This window comes from Sapajus apella, unplaced genomic scaffold (assembly GCF_009761245.1).
Source record: "Sapajus apella isolate SASKATOON/1434 unplaced genomic scaffold, GSC_monkey_1.0 scaffold124, whole genome shotgun sequence".
Classification (NCBI taxonomy): Eukaryota; Metazoa; Chordata; class Mammalia; order Primates; family Cebidae; genus Sapajus; species Sapajus apella.
Genome location: NW_022437064.1, coordinates 3,414,273 through 3,420,304, shown reverse-complemented (window position 1 = coordinate 3,420,304; position 6,032 = coordinate 3,414,273). Strand labels below are relative to the sequence as shown.

At 40.7% G+C, this 6,032-nt stretch overlaps 1 non-coding gene across 1 annotated transcript; it reads left to right on the top strand.

Moving 5' to 3' along the window:
- Positions 1-2,530: 2,530 nt before the first annotated feature.
- On the top strand, positions 2,531-2,637 carry LOC116539009. The gene has a single exon (XR_004263888.1). It is a non-coding gene; the product is annotated as a U6 spliceosomal RNA (small nuclear RNA).
- The last annotated feature ends 3,395 nt before the right edge of the window (positions 2,638-6,032 follow it).

Sequence of the window (6,032 nt, the reverse complement as noted above, 5' to 3'; positions counted from 1 at the left end):
AACCCAACAAATTAGGATAACAATTTTGGAAAATAAATCTTTCAATCTGAAAGCAGATAGCAAAAAAAGGAATAAGTGTTATGTAACACTAGCTAAAAATGAAAGAAGTGATAACAATAAGCAGGACAATATAGGGAAGTTAAGAAGCCAAAATTTTGTGGATTTTTTTGTATTTTGCCCTTTTCCCTTTTCTCTTTCTGTGTCTATCAACTATTTGTATATGCTTCATGTACTCAATTATTCCATCTTCAAAATGAACAGATACTAGGGTTTTATGCATTTATAAGATGGGAATCCCACTATAGAAAAATTCCCCCTGCCATTTTTTTATTTATTTACAAAACATAAATGAGGGGACGGTTTTCTTTTTTATAAGAAGATTCTCCAGTAGCTTTCGCAAAATCAGAATTATTCAGAACAAAACTTTTACAAAAAGCTGCCAAAGAGTGGAAAGAGTCGAAAGATCTCAATTAATGTTCCAGCCACATTATTTATTAGTTCTGCCTTGAGGACTTGTCAGTTAACATTTTTGAGCTTCTGTTTTCTTTCATGTAAAACAGAGATAGCAACACCTACTTCACAGACTCGTTAGTGATGACAACTTGTGTAGAAGCTCTTGGTTGAACAGACTCATGTATTTGTGAAGTCAGTGAACATTCACCAAGTGTCTACTATGTGTCAGGCACATACATGTGTCAAGCACTGACATTATAACCAACACAGTGTGTGTACTTTCATCTGCAATTTTCCTCTCTTACAGACTTCCACCTTGGGTTAAAATGCTAAATAAATATTTAAATGAACTACAATTGCTATGCAGTTTTGGAATGTCACCACAATAAAAACTATCTAAATATAAAATTTGGTTTGTATGTAGTATATCTACAAGTTATCAGAAATATATCTACTGTGTATGGTAATGGGCAAGTACACATATTTATTTACTTCACATATTTCAGAAACAGAAAAGTCTTCTACTTCTAGAAGACTTACAAACTGTATTAGCTACAGTAAAGCAAAGGAAGGTGAATGCATCTCAGCCTTTCCCAAACAGAGAATGGAAAGAAAAGGACTCTTGGTTTTGGGAGCAGATGCTGTGGAGGAGCTTAGCAATCTAGATACTTTTCCACATTCCTCTGCAGTCCATTTTCTGAGCCCCTGAATTTGGCACCATGGTAGGGTGTCCCTACTGGGACTGGTTTCCAAGCTGTGCCATATCGATGAAAGTTCTGCCTCAGTCTGTTTTGATACAAAGGGCTTAATGTGACCTTCTTGTGGGGTCCTTCCCTAGCTGCCTGAGAGCCTGTTGCCATCTGAATTCCTCTCTTACCTCTCTCAGCACCTGTGTAGAGCAATAACTGTTTCAGTCTTACATTAGATCCTAGGACTTATATACCTCACATGACATTTCTCAAGAAGCTGTGTAGACTATCTTTGGAAAATTACGTTTGCACAACCATAGGCAGAAGAGTTGAAGCACTGTACAACTCAAAGAGGCTTCAAACACATTCTGGTCCATAATCATGGCATATTTTTAAATTGTGTTAGTGCACAGCTCCTCCAGCCATTCATGGCAGCCCCAATAGGAAAACCAGAAGCTCTACAATATTCCCTAAAACTGAATCTGAAGCTAGATTACATGTGAAATCTACACTCTCTTTCATGCCCTCAAAAATTGTTTTGGCCACTTTAATCTAGCTTTCTAGTCAGTTCACATTGGAGAGTGTCCTAAGTACAGGCATACTTAATGCCTAGGAATCTATCTCCTCGTCTTTATTTGAATTATCACTGCCTTAGTTCAGGTCTCTATCATCTTTCCCCGAGTTACTATAACAGTCTCCTATCTGGTGTCCCTGCCTCAATCTCTCCTTGTCCCCATTCATTTTCTACTGTTGACAGCATGACCCATCTAAATCACAATCTGTTGATACCATTCCCCTGCTTGCTTTTATCTTTGATAGCTTTCCACTGCCTTCAGGATAAAATCTGAACTCCTTAGCACAGTTATAAAACCCTTCGTGATTCAGCTTCTGCTTCTGTAATACCATGCTTGCTCAAGTCGTTAAGGCCTCTGTATTTGATGCTCCCCCTGCCTAGAATTTCCTTTTACCCTTCTATCCCTTTTACTGACCAAGCCAAGCTTGGATATAACCTCCCCTGGGAGCAATTTGAAGGCAATAAAAATATTTCTTAGGTCCTAAGAATAAAAAAATATTCTTAGACTACTGAAAAGTAACAGTCTTGAAGAAAAGTTCAGAAAGAAAGAAATTCATGGCTGGTCCACCACATACCTGATTCACAGGGGTCAGTCGCTAGCGGCAGGTTCAGTAAACCATACAGAGTAACGCCATGCCGAGCCGAGCTACTGTTTTCCTTCCTAACCTCTAGGCCAAATGTCAGGGCTGACACCAAGGAGGTGAGTACTTGAAGTACCTTTGGGCTGCCACTCAGAAATAATAAGATGTCCATAAGACCCCATGAGAGGCAGCTGCAAGTCACATGGGAAATGAAAGATAAAAAATGTAGCAGAGTGCTCACTTTGGCAGCACATATACCAAAATTGGAACGATATAGAGAAGATTAGCATGGCCCCTGCGCAAGAATGACACTCAAATTCGTGAAGCATTCCATATTAAAAAAAAAAAAAAAAAAGCAGAAAAAGTGTAAGCCCAGGAAGCAGAAAAACTGAGTTCTGGTCACAAGATCTTTAGATTCCAGTTTATCATTTTACTGCAAAAGGACTGGACTCTGTCACAGGTTGTCATATTGAGCTTCACATAGCTGGTACAGTTCTAGATGTTTCTCTAGGACCACCGGGGGGATTAGAGATGATGAATATAACCCCCCCAGAACAGCTTCTCTCTTGACGAATATTCTGTTTTTCTGTGTAAGATTTCATCTGAAGAAAAGATCATGCTGTTTAAAATGCATTGAAACTCTCTAAAAGAAATTAATAAATAGAAGATATTCCTTGAACCAACACATACATCACCTTCTCCCAGAGTTAAGTATGATGTGCTGATAGATGCACTCGGTGGCTGATGGGGCACTGCTCTGGGCTGTTTCCACAGACACCTGCCCCTCTGCTCCTGCCAGGAAAGCCACTTACTGTCCAAGGATCAGCTGGACTTTGTCTTCAAGCCAGTAAATGTCAGTTGTACTCATTACTTTGATTATATTAATTTAATTACACATTATATAAGCCAGTGAAATAGAGTGAAAATAGGCTACTTTTTTTTAAATATGGTTTGGCTGTGTCCCCACCCAAATCTCAACTTGAATTGTATCTCCCAAATTCCCATGTGTTGTGGGAGGGACCCAGGAGGCGGTAATTGAATCGCTGGGGCTGGTCCTTTCCATGCTATTCTCATGATAGTGAATAAGTCTCACAAGATTTGATGGGTTTTTCAGGGGTTTCTGCTTTTGCTTCTTCTCCATTTTGTCTTGCTGCTGCCATGTAAGAAGTGTCTTTCACTGCCTGCCACGATTCTAAGGCCTCCCCAGCCATGTGGAACTACAAGTCCAATTAAAGTTCTTTTTCTTCCCAGTCTTAGGTATGTCTTTATCAGCAGCATGAAAATGGACTAATACAGCACACTGGTACCGGTAGAGTGGGGCATTGCTGAGAAGGTACCCAAAAATGTGGAAGCAACTTTGGAACTGGGTAAGAGGCAGAGGTTAGAACAGTTTGGAGGGCTCCGAAGAAGGCAGGAAAATGTGGGAAAGTTTGGACCTCCTAGAGATTTGTTAATTGGCTTTGAGAAAAATGCTAATAGTGATATGAACAATAAGGTCCAGGCTGAAGTGGTCTCGGATCGAGATGGGGAACTTGTTGGGAACTGGAGCAAAGGTGACTCTGGTTATGTTTTAGCAAAGAGACTGGTGGCATTTTGTCCCTGCCCTAGAGATTTGTGGAACTTTGAACCTGAGACATGATTTATGGCATCTGGTGGAAGACATTTCTAAGCAGAAAAGCATTCAAGATGTGACTTGAGTACTGTTGAAAGCATTCAGTTTTAAAAGGGAAACAGAACATAAAGTTCAGAAAATTTGCACCGGATGATGCAGCAGAAAAGAAAAACCCATGTTTTTGAGGAGAAATTCAAGCTGACTGCAGCAATTTGAATAAGTAGCAAGGATCCTAATATTAATACCCATGGGGGGTGGTGGGCAGAATGTCTCCAGGCCATGTCACAGACCTTCACAGCAGCTCTTCTGATCACAGGTCTGGAGGCCTAGGAGAAAAAAGTTGTTTCATGGGTCAGGCCCAGGGTCCTCATACTGTGTACAGCCTAGGGACTTGGTGCCCTGTGTCCCAGCCACTCCAGTTGTGACTGAAAAGGGACAAAGTGCAGCTTGGGCTGTGGCTTCAGATGGTGGAAGCCCCAACTCTTGGCAGCTTCTACTTGGTGTTGAGCCTGCAGTACACAGAAGTCAGGAAATGAGGTTTGGGAACTTCCTGCCTAAATTTCAGAGGATGTATGGAAACGCCTGAATGGACAGGCAAAAGTTTGCTGCAGAGGCAGGGCCCTCATGGAGAACCTCTGCTAGGACAATGTGAAGGGAAATGTGGGGTCAGAGACCCCACATAGAGTCCCTGCAGGGGCACTGCCTAGTGGAGCTGTGAGGAGAGGGCCACAATCTTCCAGAACCCAGAATGGCAGATCCACCAACAGCTTGCACCGTGCACCTGGAGAAGCCGCAGACCCTCAATGCCAGCCCATGAAAGCAGCCAGGAGGGAGACTGTACTCTGCAAAGCCACAGGACAGAGCTGCCCAAGACCATGGGAATCCACCTCTTGCATCAGAGTGACCTGGATGTGGGACCTGGGGTCAAAGATCATTTTGGAGCTTTAAATTTTGACTGCCCTGCTGGATTTCAGACCTGTATGGGCCCTGTAACCCCTTTGTTTTGACCAATTTCTCCTATTTGCAATGACTGTATTTACCCAATACCTGTACTCCCATTGTATCTAGGACGTAACTAGCTTGCTTTTGATTTCACAGGCTCATAGACTTACCTCATCTCAGATGAAACTTTGGACTGTGGACTTTTGGATTAAAAGTTAAGACTTTGGGGGACTGTTGGGAAGGCATGATTTGTTCTGAAATGTGAGGACATGAGATTTTGAGGGGCCGGGGTGGAATGATATGGTTTGGCTGTGTCCCCACACAAATCTCAACTTGAATTGTATTTCTCAAAATTTCCACGTGTTGTGGGATGGACCTATGGGAGCTAATTGAATCATGGGGTCAGTCTTTTCCATGCTATTCTCATGATAGTGAGTAAGTCTCACGAGATCTTATGGGTTTATGTAAAAAAACAAAAAGAACAACAAAAAAAACCCACTTTTGCTTCTTCCTTATTTTCTCTTGCTGCCACCCTATAAGAACTGCCTTTTGCCTCCCACCATGATTCTGAGGCCTACCCAGCCATGTGGAACTGTAAATCCAATTAAACCTCTTCTTCTTCTCAGCCTCAGGGATGTCTTTATCAGCAGCATGAAAATGGACGAATACATTTTTTCTGTGAATACTAAGAAGTATTGGTAACAGAAAACTAATCACTAAAAGTGTTGCTGAGGAATTACATATGAATGAGTTAATTCTTTGGGGAAAGATTGTAAAAATGTAGATGAAAGCTACTCTCAGATTGTTTTATAACTATCTCAGAGTATTAATTCCACTTTAAAGAAATCTATAATGCATAATACATTAAGAAGTTGCACAAAATACAAAAGTGACATTCACATAAAACAGGCAACAACAGAATTCCCAACACCGTGTTCACACCAAAATCATCATTGGCTCCACATTAGACATTAGAAAATAAATAAACTTCTATAGTTTAAAATAAAATATTTAAATATATATACATATATTTGTATGATTCCCCACTTTGACTTTCAATTAACTACAAGTGCTATCGTCTAAGTTTATATGTGTGGGTCTATATATATATTTGTTTCAAACGAAAAAAATATTCCTTCTGCAAAAATGAACCAGCTCACAGTATCAGCTTATACTCTAAG